Source organism: Sitophilus oryzae, unplaced genomic scaffold (genome assembly GCF_002938485.1).
Source record: "Sitophilus oryzae breed Bouriz unplaced genomic scaffold, Soryzae_2.0 scaffold_1396_pilon_pilon, whole genome shotgun sequence".
Taxonomy (NCBI): Eukaryota; Metazoa; Arthropoda; class Insecta; order Coleoptera; family Curculionidae; genus Sitophilus; species Sitophilus oryzae.
The window spans coordinates 12,730,871-12,748,929 of NW_022146055.1; the positions used below are offsets into that span (position 1 = coordinate 12,730,871).

The 18,059-nt window shown below is 34.2% G+C and overlaps 1 protein-coding gene across 6 annotated transcripts in view; it reads left to right on the plus strand.

The window, feature by feature from the left end:
- Positions 1-18,059, plus strand: part of LOC115876062 (ephrin type-A receptor 4-A) — a 701,832-nt gene that overhangs the window by 62,250 nt on the left and 621,523 nt on the right. For all 6 annotated transcript variants that reach the window (XM_030891738.1, XM_030891739.1, XM_030891740.1 and 3 more), the window contains exon 2: positions 16,830-16,854. The gene's annotated coding sequence lies outside the window, so the exon portion shown is untranslated. The remainder of the gene's footprint in view (positions 1-16,829; positions 16,855-18,059) is intronic.

The following is an 18,059-nucleotide window of genomic DNA, read 5'->3' on the forward strand; positions in this document are numbered from 1 at the left end:
GAAGGGATAGTATGCATTGTTATTCATTTACATGATATAATATTTTATGTAAACGGAAGGGAGCTGATTTGGAAGCTATAGTGAGAATCAGCCTTAACAAATCACGATCCATATAGTTTTTTCTTTTTTCTATATTATAAAACATTGCCAATTTTTTATATTAATTTTTACATTATTTGAGGTCGATTCTACTTAAATATTATTGCCATTTATTTTTGATCATATGGTTTCTTTATACATATTTTAAGTGTATATTATGTTTGTCAAAAAGTGGTTTTAGATAAAGTGTCAAAAATCTAGCTTATTGATATTTGATTAATTTTCTTCCCATGTAAAAATTCTTTAGTTGGTAAAGCTAATAAAAATCTTATATATGAACAAAACTACTTCATTAAAAAGACAATAGGGGGTATATTGTTTTATTAGGGGTAAAAATGATAGTTTTTGTGGCGAGGCCGTGCGTTGGCCAAGATTGCACCGGTACGTGTCAGTATCTGAGACGCCTTCACAGGGGCTAGTTCTCCATCTCCGATATCAGTCGTACCATAGTTTATGGCACGAATGGTTGTCGTCTCGGCGCACTCAGCGTGCATCCACATTATCCTAGAAAAAACGGATCGGCGTAACGACCTTGAATAGATTTCCAGTAATTCTATTGGCTGAAAAATTCATCTGTCAAAAATTTCAGCCACTAGAATTACTGGAAATCTATTCAAGGTCGTTACGCCGATCCGCTTTTTCTAGGATAATGTGGATGCACCTTCAGTGATGAGGTGTTCTGTTGTTTCCCCATTGTTCCCCACAGAATCTGCATTTGCCGTTGTTTCTTAGCTCCAATCGAAAATTGTGTAACTAATCGTAAAGATCGAGGGCCTTGACAAAAGACAGTATCTGGGACGGTTTTACAGAGGGTAGTTCCCCATCTCCGATATCAGTCTTACCAACATTTATGAAACGAATGATTGTCATCTTGGCGCACTCAGTGGTGAGAGTGTTCCTGGTGCTTCCACATTGGTACCCACAGAATCTGCATTCGCCGTTTTTTCTTAGCTTTAATCTTCTGAGACGGTCTTTGAGGAGACCGTCTCAGAAGTCCGATAATTAATTGTTATTACTTGAATCAAGGAAAATCTTTGATTTTTCTCGGTCGTTCTGAGAAATTTCTTCGAGTTTCTTAGAAAAAGTAAAGATTTCAGTTAACGTCTCCTTTTTGCTGCCAGGGCTAATCTGGACGGGGTCTACTTTGTTTACGCGGAATCCAAACCGCGGTCTTCGGCTATATCATGGTCAATGGCCTACCGACTTGGCAAATCGACTCACGAGATATATCCGATCTCATCCGGCCTCGAACCGGCGGGAATGAGCAGTGTGTGTCAATAGATTTTACACTCTTGCCTTTTTTTGGACAACAGCATGATACAGAGTTTCGAACCGGTTACCCGTCCATCCACTAGCATCGCCTTACGTCGCTTAACTTCGGTGTTCTAATGGGAACCGGTGTTTCGATGTAGTTGGGCCGTTGCCCAAGTTTCTTAGACCGTTGGATGATTCCTATACCAGATCACTGATTGAGTCTTCCAGGTTCTTGAGTTCCGTTTCATCATTAACATTCACATCATTAAGTTTCACATCTTCATTAACAAAGATACGCTAACAATGTACCATTTATGCATACGCTATAAGTACATATCAAGTAATATATTGGTGGTATATACATATACCACCAATATATTACTTGAAAATGAAACAAAACGAACAGTGCTAAAAATATGTTGGAAAAATTAACGATTATGAACGCACACAATTTACAAACACTGTCGCAATATTAACTCATCCGGCACACCCATAGCCCATAACTGCCACAGCGTACACCGCTTGTTCGGGCCCCGTAAAAGACCGAGGCAGAATACAAACAGGCGAACTGAAAAAAAAACAGAACGAATCGACAAAAAACAATGCTCAAAATTGTTATTTCCCTCCGACTAAATTAAATTTATCGGTTATAAAAACTGACAACGGGCACGACGAGTGGGCCACAATAGTACATAAAAAACTCACGCAGCTTTGCCGGTCCTAACAATGTACTTTAGGCGCATAAATATATCGTTAAAGAGTTGGGACCGCGCGCATAAAATTTTTGCCATAAACTGACCGAAAAAGTCGCATAATATATTCACTGGCGCGGCGATCTAAACAAATATAAAACTGGGCAGTGTATATCTCAGAGTAATAAAAAGACATTGTTTGCATACATCGAATCAATATATGAAATATACTATATTCTAAAATACACACATATTTGAAGTGAAACTTCTTACAAATAGCTATTAAATTGAAGGATTTGAAGGACACGTTTGAAAAAGTGTAGTTTGAAAATATTTTGATTCACTTCCGCAAAATTTGTATTAAAATGACCGTCTGTCCGTCAGAGGATTTTTTTAGATAAAAAGCGAGTTTGGTATGTTAGTATATCACATAACTTAGGGTTGATTGACGTATTCAGTTATTTTTGATCACTTCCTGCTTCACCGGAAATGACTACAACTTTTGATTTCTAAATGGCACCTTCGGTATATTTCTACTTTATTCTATAGAAAATGACACTCTGAATAGAATGACATATCATACGTCAACTTTTGACATTTTTGCTTAAAAATATTTTAAATTTCAATCTAGAGGGCTATGGCTTTGTTAAAAACACTTGAGGAGGAGCCTTGGAAAAATATTCCAAAATACTTATATATATCCACCAAGGAGCCTGGGAAAAATATATTTCATCGTCTAATGTTTTTCGTGTCTTGTCCTGGTTGGTTAAAAAATGCCCAAATCAAATTTTTAATCATATCTCAATTTTTTCAAATAGCTTATTAGCATATTTGGAAAAAGCATTTTTTTACTAATAATTTGGCAACACACACTTGGTATTGCGAATCAAATTGTCGTTATGAACCGCGTGTTACTGTTTCAAATAAACCATATGCGAAAATGTCAAAATTTGACATATGATGTGCCATTCTATTCAGAGTGTCATTTTGTATCGAATCAAGCAGAAATATACCGAGGGTGCCATATAAAAACTAAAAGTTGTAGTCTTTTCCGGTGAAACAGGAAGTGACCAAAAAACATTGAATACGTCAATCAATCCTAATTTATGTCATACACTAACATACCAAATCTCGTTTTTTAACTGAAAAAATAAAAAAGTTATAGAGGTGAACCACTTATGAGACGGACCCGGCATACTGTCACCTTCACGTAATCTTTAAAAAATTTTGGACTATTAATCAGTCTATTATATCTGTCATTTAAAACCTGTATTCCGTTTATTTTTACTCTGAATGATGGACGATAAAAAATACAGCCGGACAAAAAAAGAAGATCTGATCGTTAAATAAAAATTTTACTGCGACCGATTTTTGTTTTTGATTATTTTGGTGCATCGAATCGACAACGAGCGTTCGCATTAATCGAATTGGCAACGAGGTAAAAAAACAACAGTTTTTTTCTTTCGGAAAATCCTAAAATGGTGTTACGGCAATGCTGTACTGTAATCTATAATTACATTTTCTTGATACTCAATATTATTATTTAAAATTATTAAATATTCAAGCTTAGACTCTTGTAGTAAAAATCTATTTATTTTAAATCTATTATAGAAAATTTTCTTTATTCTATAATAGGTTTGTAAACTTGAAGAAGTCCCTCATAAAAGTAGGAGAAACATGGAGTTTATTTTTCAACACAACTGGGTACAAAGTAAAAGTAAAGTAAAGATTTCAGTTAACGTCTCCTTTTTGCTGCCAGGGCTAATCTAGACGCTGCCTACATTGTTTACGCGGAATCCGAACCGCGGTTCTCGGCCATATCATGGTCAGTAGCCTACCGACTTAGGAAGTGTCTAAATTAACTCTTACTCACGAGATATCCGATCTCATCCGGCCTCGAACCGGCGTGAATGAGCAGTGTGTATCATTAGATTTTACACTTTTCCCTTGAACAACAGCACGATACAGAGTTTTGCACTGGTCACCCGTCCATCCACCAGTATCGCCTTACGCCGCTTAACTTCGGTGTTCTAATGGGAACCGGTGTTTCAACGTAGTTAGGCCGTTGCCCAACTGGGTACAAATGTGGGAAATGATCTTACAGTTACCGGTCATGGAAGCCTTTATCCCAAATATACCATTATAGTCTAAGAGTAGAATAAAGTAATTGAAGAGCTTGCTGCAATAACCAGGCAGCTCCATTTTCACAAATTTTGCTGGCCAAACCAGACAGTTCTAATAGCTGTCCAGTTCTTTCTGCAAACAGATAGCAAGGTAGAGGTCCAATAACGTTGCTACATATCGTCGCCCCACACAAATAAAGTAAAATTGTTAAATTATTATTCAACTATTTCCAATTATGGTTACAATCATTTCCAATACAATCTAACCTAACCCTCACATATTTAGAAACTCTCTTTGTATAGTTGGACCCATTGTTGTCTATTGTTCGTTATGCGGGCACAAGTTATCCCTGCTAATTTCCTAATATCATGGTCCCACCCCTTGGTTTTTGGTCTTTGTGGGTACTATGCTGTAATTTTTGTGGTCTCTCTGTTGTTCGTACTTCTTGCCAGGTTGAGGGATTTGGTTCTGTGGACTGTCTTGTAGATTGTCTTTTGTCGTATCCACTCTATTCTTTTACGGTCTTTTTTGGTCGGTCTTATTTCCAGCACATTTCGTTCCACTGAGGATTGTGCGACCTGCAGTTTCCTTTTAATATCCGTTTTAAGTGTCCAGGTTTAAACCCATAAAGGGGTATTCCAGATTTGAATATGATTGATGATGAATTGATTGATATGTTTCTTTTGAGTGCTATGTTATTTATTAGAATGTCCTTTTTGTTTACTAGTTCGTTGTGCATTACTTTAGTTTTTGCTAAATTCCTTTTGAGATCTACTTTATTGCTGGCTGTATTTAGTTTGTTAATTTGTACTTTTAGTTCTTTAGGAGTATTGGCAATTAGGGCTATGTCATCAGTGAATCTTAGACGGTTAAGATATTCCCCTTCAATTTCAATATGACAACACAATTTAAACATCACAACTTTGATATCTTAAACGGATGTTTCTTTTTTTCCTAATTCCCTATACAGGGTGGTCCGAACGATACTTCGGTAGTATATTCGGCAGATAAAAATAAGTAAAAAAGTTCGTATAAATTTGTCCTAAAATGCTTAGTTTCGGAGATACAGGGTGTAGAAATTTCATTTTTATTTCGATTTTTTCTAAATAATTTCTTAAGTAACGTCAATATTTGGGTGAAAATTGGTGTCTGGGGTTTTTTGATATGAGAAATTTGATTTTGATGTCAGTATGACTCCTATTTGTAGAGGGCGTCACCTACATGTGTTTAAACTGTCTTGTAGAGTAATAATTTTTTGTCCATACCTGTGTAAAACTGCTGAGTAAAAAAAATACACATTTACGACGTTTTTTTACGTCAAAAAGGTATTTTTGTAAAAATCGGCACGACTAATGGTTTTCGAGATATTTGGAATCGAAATTATCAATGCCTGTCGTCATTGACATATATTAAACATGTTGACTAAATAGTTATTAGACTGAAATCATAAATTTGAAATGTTTTTGTGGCAAAAGTTCAATAGAAACTATTTTATCATTTTTAACAACATTTAAAACACATGTAGTTGGCGCCCCCTACAAATAGGAGTCATATTGACATCAAAATCAAATTTCTCATGTCAAAAAACTTCCAGACACAAATTTTCATCCAAATATAGACGTTACTTCAGAAATTATTTGGAAAAAATCGAAATAAAAATGAAAGTTCTACACCCTGTATCTTCGAAACTAAGCATTTTAGGACATACATTTATACGAACTTTTTACTTATTTTTATCTGTAGAATATGCTGCCGAAATTTCCGGAATACAGTTCGGACCACCCGGTATATTGAAAAAAATGGAAAATAACACAACACAAAATGGAATACACTTATCTTGTTTGGTATCACTTGGAGGGACAGTGAATAAGTGGAGAAGTTCTGGAGAAGTGGAGAAGAGATCTCTGATCTAACGTACACCACAATGAAGCCTAAAAGGGCGGTGAGCCAGATATATTCTTAGGATCAGGTTAACGGATGGACAAGTGAAACCTAGAGTAGAGCGCGTGAGCCTCTGCGAGAGACACCAAATATTGATAAATTAAATATAATGCACTTAAATATTTAGTAGAACTAGAAATATCGAAACCAGATAACGTTAAAACCGGAGAAATGCAGTGGTAAAAATAATAGCAACGGGTATTTCTATAATAAATAATAGAAAATTCGATATTACCTTATTGGTGGTGATTCGATTTCACGTCGTCGACTGCTTATTTATTTAAACGGATTCGGCTGGATCCGAGCTGATAAATTCAGCCGCGTTCTGTGTTTGGTTTCTAATCGGGTTTCTGGTGTTTTGTCAAGCTGCACGGCTGGCGCTTTCAGCTTATTGTTTCGTTTTAATCTATTTGTTTTGAATAATTCAGTTACGAATTGCATCTGCAAATGTTCCCATGTTTAATTTAATAAAACGACGGCTTATAGTTGGAGCGACGCGACGAGGCGCGATGAAAAAATATCGACGTTTCGCATATTTCCCACTAAAAAAATAGGGTTTAGATTTTTCGGAGTGGAAGTGCACCATTTCGAATGGAATTTATTCGGAACGGGATCGAAAACGTCAATAATTGTTAGGGTGGTGACAACCAACAAGAATTAAAGTAATCTAATTTTAATTGGTATGTCTGCTTGGTATTGTCACTGCTTTGGTAGTGTATAATTAAATTAATTACAGTTTATTGAATTTTATTTTTTCCAATAGACCAAAATTAACAGTGTTCAAAAAAATATTTTAACATTATGCTTACTAACTGTGATACAACATTTACTGCATTATTCCAAATTTTACATATTACATTCACCACCGCGCACCGGCACGAAAAACGGGCACCTTGAAATTTTGATGTATTTTAAAGTTTAATATATTTTGTTCTAGTGGGTCCGTTTTGATGATCTTTTAAGCAATATGTAACTAAATTATTTGACTTTTTAGTATATTTTTCTAAATTAAAAATGAAAGTTGCAACCTGCCAATTATACGAGGGAAATCAAAATCTTGATATTTTGATGAAAGTTTGAAATACCATGTGGAATATGTTAAGACTGCAAGGAAAATGTTATCATCTAGGTATATGTTTCTCGATAGTTTTCTTTTTGGTTTGGAATGTAGAATGAGTGGGAGGGGAGCTAATCACCGCGATCGACCTTACAAATCTATTGTGTCCCCCTTTCTTGAGTTATAACTCATTATACAGTCTCAGGCGGTTTTACAGAGCGTAGTTCCCCATCTCCAATATCAGTCGTGCCAAAGTTTATAACACGAATGATTGTCATCTCGGCGCACTCACTGATGAGGTGTTCTGGTGTTTCCCCATTTTCCCCACAGCATTAGCCGTTTCTTCTTAGCTTCAATCTACCGAGGTGTTCTTTGAGCAGACAGTGTCCTGTAAAAAACCCATTGACAATCCGAAGAATGTTCTTGAGTTTCGCTTTCAGTTGGTTTCCATTTTAAAACAAAACGGTTCTGGTCCAGTTACTGGGAGTGTTCGCTCTTTTTCCAGCCAGATTATTTGCTTTCTCATTACTTTCTATCCCTTGGTGAGCTGACATCCAGGAAGACTTTATTCTTTACCTAATTTGTTGAGCTTCTCTATGCATTGTTTGACCAACTTCGAATTGATTGATTCTGAGTTGATTTCTTTTAACGTTGCTTGACTATCAGATAAGATGACTATTTCCTGTTTTCGATAGTTTTATCTAAGATAAGTTGTAGGCATCTTTCGCTCGAAAATTAAAGTGAAACAAGCGTCATGCTCGCTATAGTCCATGATGCTTATTCCATTATCAATTTTTCTTAATATCTATTCGTTGGATATTCGTTTTTATATAGGCAGTTTGAATTTGGAAAAGGCCAATATCGACTCTGGAATTCAGCACAGAATTAACAGCGCCTCAAGGGCATTCTGTAAATTAAAAGACAGGGTTTCCTATAATCATGACTTGAGCATAAAAATGAAACTTGCAGTATACCGAGCAACAAAAATCCCCACAATGTTATATTATGGAAGCGAAACACGCATTAACGCATTAAACAAGTTGCAACAGAGATACCTTAGACAACTCTTTAAAATCAAATGGTTCCATCATGTCTCAAACGTATCGGTCCTTGAAAAAGCTAACTGCGAGAGCGTTGAAGTCATGATTACAAAATCCCGCTTAAGATGGGCTGGTCACGTATGCAGAATGCAAGAAAACCACCTACCAAAATCTCTGCTTTACGGTGAGCTTGTAGATGGTAAGAGAAAACCGGGTGGACAACTCAAAAGGTACAAAGATATTTTCCACGAAAACTCGAAGGGAATAAACATGCAGAATGAGTGGGAAGAAGCAGCGCACAATAGAACGCAATGGAGAAGAATTGTAAACTCAGTTATCGATAACTAAAAAATAAAGAGGCAACAAAGTAATGAGATTTTTGAATGTCCAGAGTGCGGAAGAGAGCTAACATCACGTATCGGGCTTTTTAGTCATAGGAAAGCTCATGAAAGAAAACGGCCTTGCGTAACCATCTTCTGATGCGTGTCAAATACTCGTCAGCGAGCAATGACAGTAAGTAAGTAAGGATATTTTGTCCACCTATGTAAGCCCAAATCATCCTGTAGCTACAATTTTTAATTGATTCTTTTCGAACGCCACCTCAAGTTAATTTATCAAATTCCTTTTTGAGTAATGACCTTCCTGCGCCTCGGGTGCAACAACGCCGTTGCGCCGAACGTGTTAATAATGAAGCGCATCTATTCGGCGGCGCGATGCCACCGTACGCCCGAGCGAACAATCGGGCCCCGTCATCTTCAAAAATCGCATAATTGTAATTGCCACACATGGAGCCGCGGCACATAAATCGCCCGATACGCGTTTCGAAAAAAGTTCAATGGCGAGAGCGTAGCGCGCTGCCGATTCCACCGCTGCCGCTGCTGCCTCGGCCGTAGATTTATCGGTTATTGTTCCGCGGTTTTTGTTCTTCGCTTCGCGTATTTGTTCGGCGGGTCATCAGTTTCTATGTTCGATCTACAGAAAGGTCGCATTGAAACGACGCCGGTCGCTGTAGCCGGCCGGGGATCTATTATTTCGTTTCGAGTGGAATCGATGTCTACGGTTTAATTACCGTAAATCGTCGTCGATGATATGGGTAACTGTGTCTTTTAAATAAAGAATAAAATATAGAATAACCCAGTCCTCTGATTTCAAGGAATTAATTTTTAATAATTGTGTCACTGCAAGTAAATTTCAGACTGGAGGGTGAATATTATACAGGTTATCCTAGAAATAAGTGCAAGTATTTTAAGGGGTGGTGGATCTGGCCAAAAGAAACATATTTTCTTTTTACCATTTTTAAAATAAATTAAAGTAAAGAAGTAAAGATTTGAAGTTAACGTCTCCTTTTTGCTGCCAGGGCTAATCTGGACGGGGCCTATATTGTTTACGCGGAATCCGAACCGCGATCCCCGGCCATATCATTGTCAATGGCCTACCGACTTGGCAAGTGTCTAAATCGACTCTTACTCACGAGATATACGATCTCATCCGGCTTTGAACTGGCGTGAATGAGCAGTGTATTTTACACTTTTACCTTTATTGGGCAACAGCACGATACAGAATTTGGAACCGGTCACCCGTCCATCCACTAGTATCGCCTTACGTCGCTTAACTTCGGTGTTCTAATGGGAACCGGTGTTTCGACGTAGCTGGGCCGTTGCCCTAAAATAAATTAATAATTACGGAGTTATTTAACTTGGAAAATTCAAAAATATAATGGTAACATTTTGAGAGCCGCCGCACACACGACAAACTTGACAAAAATCGAAATTAGAAATATTTTTTTCGTATGTTCATCCACTCACTGTCGTTCTTATAAAATCTGTGGATATAATTTTAAATGTTATAATTTTTTCCAAGCAACTAGAACGGAGCAAGTGCTACTGAAAGTTGATGGAGTCCGAACTTTCAGGGAAGAGCATTAGCCTTGCACAAAGGTGGAGCGCGAAAGTCATTTACACCCAGCACAGCCATTTGAAAATTAATTATCATTATGGACAATATAACTACAGACATGTAGTACAATTAAATAACATCAATATAATAAATTTGAAGTGTCTTGAATGTAGATAATAGTTATTTATGATATAAGTGCTAAAAGTGGTATTTTATTTTGTGAGAAGGGAAGCTTGGGACACGACGCCGTGTCACAAAATAAAATCACTAGTAACATATCCATTCCTTCCGCCAGTAGATATTGCTTCATTTTTCTTGATAAAATAATAAATACTTACTTATTAACCTTATTTTAGGTAAATTAAATTAAAATAACCTGTTATAAATTTAAAGGAAGTCCATAAACTACAGTCGATTTTGAAAATAGCTACTAAGAAACTCACTAGAAAATTGCCATGGCGACAACAGCTATCTTGATTACATTTTTTTTTGAAAAATTGCTTCTTATTCATAATCTGAGCTAGATAGGTATAGGAAACCCTAATATAGTCTGAAAGAGCATTTAAATCTGATTCGACTTATTAAAAAAATAGAGAGTGTTGCATTTGAAATAACGAAGTTTTTATGTAAAGTAAATATTTAAAACAGACCAGCGAATTTTGATACCCCTGTATACACTTAAGGAAGCAATCAGATTTTTTTGTTAAGTTTATTTTTCTGGCCTGAAAGTTAGCACAAGAATTAATTTTGAAAAGTAATGTACAAGGTGTTGACTTTTTTATTATATCATGCATATTTAGATATCTTTAAATGTCTCAAAAACCAAAGTTTTTAGACATATTAAACCCTTATAATAAATGCCTTATATTATGCCCAAGAATCCAAAAATGAAATAAAATCCCCAGTGTTTTATATGAAAAAATATTAAATCAATAACTTTGGTATGGATCTTAGTTCTGACACGCCCTGTATATTTCAAAATAATTTTAAATTATGCACATTGTCTTCCCACATATACCCATAAAATATTTTGTTTCTACATCTTTCCGTTTTCGTATAATCAACCGAGGCGAATGAGGTGCGCCATCCTGTATATCTAACAGTTAAAATACTTGCACTTATTTCTGAGACATCCTGTGTATACTGTTCCCCTCTTTTAGAGAAATTTAGATATATTTCAGCTATCCAGTCTGAAATCATTGTGGATATTTTTAGAAGGAGCAAATTTGGATCTATGTAAATGCAAAAAAAATGCAAAAAATTTTAATTTCAGTTACAAAATATAATATTTTAGTAATGTGGCAATAGATCTAATTTAGAGGAATGAAAATTCACCCTGGAACTGCGTGTCGTTTTTCACTCACCCGCGCTTTTTATTAGTAGGTACCTAATTTATGTATTGTAATTAATTTGGATTTAATAGAAAATTTGAATTTGAAAATATAGAAAAATCAGTTCCACATGCATTTTGTGCCGGTTAAGGAAATTTCTTTGACTAATAAAAATATAGATACCCTGTATATCTCCAGTCCCAGAAATAAGTGCAAGTATTTTAACTGGTAGTATAATTTAACCCCAGAAACACGCCTATGAGTTTTTTTCGCGAAAATTTTTTTTTTCTAAATTCGAAATTTTTGGAAATTTTTTTTTGATTTTTTTTAGTTAAAAACCATAATTTCTTGATAATATTGCAACATAGGTATTAGATTAAATTTACAAGAAAGAAAATCCATTGGTTTTCAAAATTTTAGAAAAAAATCATATCATTTTTTTGGAAATGTTCAAAGTAAAATAACTCCGTTATTTTGGACTTATTTCAAAAAGGATAAAGAGAAAATATGTTTCTTTTATCGAGATCTATCAACCCTTAAAATACTTTCACTTATTTCTGGAACACCCTGTATAATAAGATATTTTTCCAGTGGCGAAAATACCAGAATTACTGTCAATACTGTATATTTTATAAAACAGTCTGAATAAATAGTAACATCTTTATTTTGTTAAAAAAAATGTTTCTAATCATTTGCACCAGAAGGTACGAAGTACATACATAATGTGCGATAATTCAATTACCGGTTTCGGCTTTTTTCCTTTCCGCTTTGGCTTCCTGAAGGTTGCCGAGGTCGGCTTCACTCTAACCAACCGCTTTGCAGAATCACGTACACATTCCTTGATCTACTGCGTCTGTTAGTTGCTGCTGCTGCTGCAGGTAATTACAGGAGAGTGCGAACTGACTGATGTCATAATCTTACGGAAGCTCGACCGACGATGGATGGTTACTCGTCACCTAGGACGTGTGCAATCAGAATAGGGCATTTCAATCGGCGGCTCTGGTCATTTTCCTTTGCGGAACATTTTAGATAGAATTACCTTGTATCGAGTGAAAACCACGTTACAGTGAGGGTAGAAATTAACATTCAAATTTAAGGTTTAGTATTCATAGTATTTCTATTGCAGATGTTCTTTATAATGTTATATAAGTTACTAAATTTATACTGTTATATGAATACTAACTTTTAGGTAGTTTTCAGTGTTGAAATTATATATATACTTCCATTTTAACTTCACTTAGCGGCGAGATTTTAAAATAAGGGCATACTTTTTGTGTCGTTTTTTATGAATGTTGTTTATTATATTTTATCCCCACTGATTTAGTGCTAATCAGAGATAATACCTATAACATGTCACTACTGTGTGCCATTTAACTAATGAATATTCGACAAACTAAATGCGGTACTCCATAATATCCAGATTGAAAATTAGTTCTAACAATTATCACAGAGCAAAAGTGGCTCATCTCTATAACTTTTATATTTTTTTTAGACAAAAACAACGGGATTTGGTATGTTAGTATATGACATAAATTAGGCTTGATTGACGTATTCTATTTTTTTGGTCACTTACTCTTTCACCGGAAATAATTGCAACTTTTGATTTTTAAATGGCACTCTCAATATATTTCTACTTTATTCGATATAAAATGACACTCTGAGTAGAATAACATGTCATATGCCAACTTTTGACATTTTTGCATATGGTTTATTTGGAATTGTATAACATGCGGTTCATAACGACAATTTGACTCGAATGAATGAAATACCAAGTATGCGGTATCAAATTATTCGTAAAAAATTCCTTTTCAAATATGCTAATGAGCCACCCTTGTCCCATTTGAAAAAACTGAGATATGATTAAAAATACGATTTGGGCATCTTTTAACCGGCCATGGCAAGACCCGAAAAACATTAGACGATCAAAACTATTTTTCCAAGGCTCCTTGACTAAAAATTAGCGTTTTTAACACAACCATGACACTCTAGATTGAAATTTACACGATTTGTTTTAATACGATTTGTTTTTAAGCGAAAATGTCAAAAGTTGACATATGATATTTCATTCTATTCAGAGTGTTATTTTCTATCCAATAAAGTAGAAATATTTGTAGTCAAAAAGTTGTAGTCATTTCCGGTGACACAGGAAGTGACTAAAAACAATTGAATACCGTCAATCAATTCTAATTTATGTCATAATATATTAACGTACCAAATCTCGTTTTTTTTTATCTGAAAAAATAAAAAAAATTATAGGGATGAGCCACGTTCGAGACTCACCCGGTATTTCTATCATCTATCCATTTTATAGTTATACAGTTAAGCAAATTTCTGCAGATATACCAATTAAATAAAAAAACAGACCTTATTTAAACCTTTCTCCATCAATGACCTTTTTTTTATTATGCCAGTATATAAGTTAAATCAATTCTATTCTATTTCTTTGGTTTTGCTCCTTTTCTTCCTTTTGCAATTCTATCTGATTATTTACGTCATCTTTCTATATCAATACATGTCGAATACACGTGAGTTGAATCAATTATGTTCTCCTCTTTCATTATTAAGCGTAGAAATTAAATGTCAGGTATTTAATACTAAAATAGTCAATATTATTTTTTTACACATAATATATTTTTTACATTTAAATTATGTGCTTCGAACACATTTCAGTTGATATTATAGTTGAGAAATACAGTAATATTAGTTATCTACGTCAGTGAGTTAAGAAGCTCTTAACTCACGCATTTTGAATGAGTTAACAGCATTTTTATTACCGCACTCCTTGTTTAGATGACTATCAAAGAGAAAAAAATATTTTTTAAACATTTATTTTGCAATTTTTTTTTTAAATTGGAAAAATATGTTATGAGTACCTTTTCATTTCCATAGTTGTGTACTTTTTTTCGGTGCACCATTTTTCATAATTGGAGTATGTATATTCATACTTCTGTTTCGATCGTGCTGGAAGCAATCCAGAAGTGGCTCTGAATGCCTCTTCTTCGATGTCAGAGGGAATACTTCCCGAATCGCTCATTTTTTAAACTAGTGACATCAATATTATTTACTGTCATATTGACATTGCCATGCATGGTGTTATTTGGACAAAGGTATTAAGGTAATTGATTTTTAGGTTAGGTATATAGCTAAGTACAATAATTTTTAAAATTAATTGTGTGTTTTTATAGTTAGACGTAGATAAAATATTGTACAATACACGCGAGTTAACTCCATTAAGATACTTGCGTGGTTACACAACTCGTGCTACGCACTCGTGCAACTTTCACGCGCATGTCTTAATGATGCTGTTAACTCACTTGTATCGTAAATATCTATAATATTTGCTGTATTTCTATATTAATACAATTCTTTTTTTAATTATAATGGAACTTGCGCCTTCTCTCTATGAGGTTCAGAAAGAATAAAATTCTATACAATCTCACTAATAATTAGTGAATAATAAACTATATTTAATAGTAAATATATTTCAGCTAGTGTATTTGTTTAGTAGGTATTAAGAAATAAATACCAAAGCATGGATTTTGTACAAATAATATGTTTGTAGTTTAATACATACAGGGGAAGTTTTTAACTGGTAGAATAGATAATAGAATTTTTGAAGTGAAACTTCTTTACGCGCGCTGGAGTAGAAATTAAAGGCCGTGACACACAAGTGCGAGACGAAAAGTGATAAGGACATAGAAATAAAAAATGAACGAAATTATTGGGCAAAATCTACAGTAAGATTAGCCATGAAAACATGACTAAAATATGACTACCTGTAGACACTTAGTGTTTCTGCCTTCCGGCTTCATCAATACGTCAGGAATTAGCAACAATGAATTAGTGATCCTGAAAAAGTTCGTTCTTTTTTTTTATTACAGTCCCCACGATACATGGGCATAGAAAGACGTAGTAACGCGACCTGTATTTTTTACACACACACACACACACACTCCACGTGATAGATACTATAGACTATACATAATTACTATACAATGTAGACGTTTTAATACAAATTTTGTGAAAGTGGATCAAATTATTTATTAATTTTCTTAATTTATTTGTTTTTCGACATTTCAAACTACACTTTTTCAAACATGTCCTTTATATCCTTCAGTTTAATAGCTGTTAGTAAGCAGTTTCACTTCAAATATGCGCACATAGTTCAAACACAATTTTTTTTAAATGCTTCACTTCTATGCTGAAGAATTTTACATGCAAAAATGTAACCTGTATTGTGATAAATAATTATTATGGTAAAGGCCACATAATATTGGTGTTAAAATAAATATTGTGAAAATAACACGTTACCTAATGAGACAAAAACTCGGTGGAAAGCAGCGGCCGAGTTGTAAAAAATAATCGGTAATTCAGCATGTAATTGCGCACGACTCACTAATTGCATGGCCAATATAACCGATTTTAACGCCTTCTAGAATCCACAATGTAAGTGAAAACGTCGAGACAATGTTTTGCGGTTTTTGTTGTTGCGAATATTTTATTCTTTTGCTTAATCGCCAGTTTTTTTTAGCTAGACAGAAAACTAGGAAAAGGCCGGTTTTACGAAATACGTTACACGGTTTGCAAAACGAGAGTGGCACACCGGTCTTGTAGTATGGAGTTGGTTCCCAGCCAGATTATCTTGTATCTTGTCAGTGTCTCGTCGAAATTTTAGAAATTGGCCTGCCCACTTCCTATTAGGTTTTGCAATAGGCGAGGAGGATTAAAAAATTATATTTTCTAAATGTTTTGACATAATTAATGGTGTTTTGATTCGTCTCAGTTTGTACTAGATAAAATACTTACGGTTTTCGGTGAATCTACCTATAAATAAAAGGGTAAAAGTCTGAAACGTATGAATTACATACCCATTACTAAAGTAAATTATACAGGGTGCGTCTTAAACAAGTGCAAAAATTTTCATGGCTGGTAGATCTCAATAAAAGAAACATGTTTAACAATTAACTTAACATTAATTAACAATTAACCTTAACAATGGTAATATCAAAGATTAAGAAATTATACCGCAGGAGAATTTGCGGTGAACATTTCTAAAAAGTTTTCTAAAATATACAGGAAAATTGAAAAGAAAACTTACGATTTTCACATCTTTTTTTGCGAAAATAAAAATAAAAACCTCATGGATATGTTCCTGGGGTCGAAATATACCACCTCTAAAAATATTATCACTTATAGCCTCCATTATTAACCATACATGACAGAAAAATACCAGTTAAATTCTATTGCTTACGATATTTTTTCGAATATTGATATTTCTGGCATGTATAAAAATACATTCAGAATAGAGTTGGTTAGGTTAGGTTAGGATAAAATCATTTTTATTTTTTTATCGGTGTGTACATATGTATTAATTATATTTCTTTGTTTTTTTTAGATATGGGCCACTGAATTGACTACCGGTAAGTTAACTTATGATTTCAGTTTACTTTTATAAAGATTCCGTGATCCATTAAAGAAACACCACTTGCACGCCACTTAGTGTTAGTTTTTTAGATACATCCAGCATAATAGTGTTTTCTTTTCAAATTTTATTAGGCCATTATTTGTAACATATTTTAAATAGGTAGTTTATTTTTTCAGAAGGAATTTTATTGTAACACTTACATAACATGGCAGGTTAATTCGTATTATCCAAAAGGTTCTACTATTATCTAATTGACAGTTTGGCCCAAAAAACGTTAGCTTTTTTAAATAGATAATAAAAGTGAAAGGGGGTAACGTCTTGAAGTGTGAATGAAACATTCTATTTATCATTTTGAATAATTGCAGATAATCAACTTGATGGATCTGAACGTTGAATGCTATAAATAGGTGTTAATTATTTGATAGTCTATATTTATTTTAATAAAACTCCTATTTATTTTATATTATAATCTGAGTAATTTAGCACATAGATACTATAAGTTTAGCAACAATTTTTATAAAAATATGTAGCAGCAAAATATCAAAAAAATGTGTATACTTAACAAAACAAAATAAAATTGTTAGATTACATGTAATAGTTGATGTCGGCATTTCTGTAGACCGTAGCGATTTTATTCAGAAGGATGAAAGCAAAAAAAAATGCTGATAGAGCACCATTTTAAAGATCACATACCACATACTACCACAGAAATTTTAACGTGATATGTATGTTGAAATACAAAACCAAAGTCAAAATTACAATAATATTGCCCACTTAGCGCTTATTACAAGTACACCTATCAGTAGCTTAGTTTCTTTTTTCTTTGTGTGTTTGGCAAGGCAAAGCTAATAAAGCAGTTACAGCAAAGTTGATAAAACTAAAAAAATACTGTGAACTTTGGATACACATATAAAATTATTATTCAATGGATAGATAAGGAGGAATGCAAGGTTACAGCTCTTTACTGCGATAGCACTATGAAAGGTAGAGGTAACGAGACACATCTCATGGGACTTTGTTTGAAAAAGTGGTCACCGGAAAGGGGAAAATAAGGTTCACTAAATAACCACAGTGGCGCTAATAAGCAATAAAGCTGGATTTATAAACTCGGGAGTTGAGGTTCAGTTGCCGTTCAAAATGTTCAACGCTATGAAATGAACGCGCGCATTTATAAAGTCAGTTGGTCGAAAAGTTGGCAGT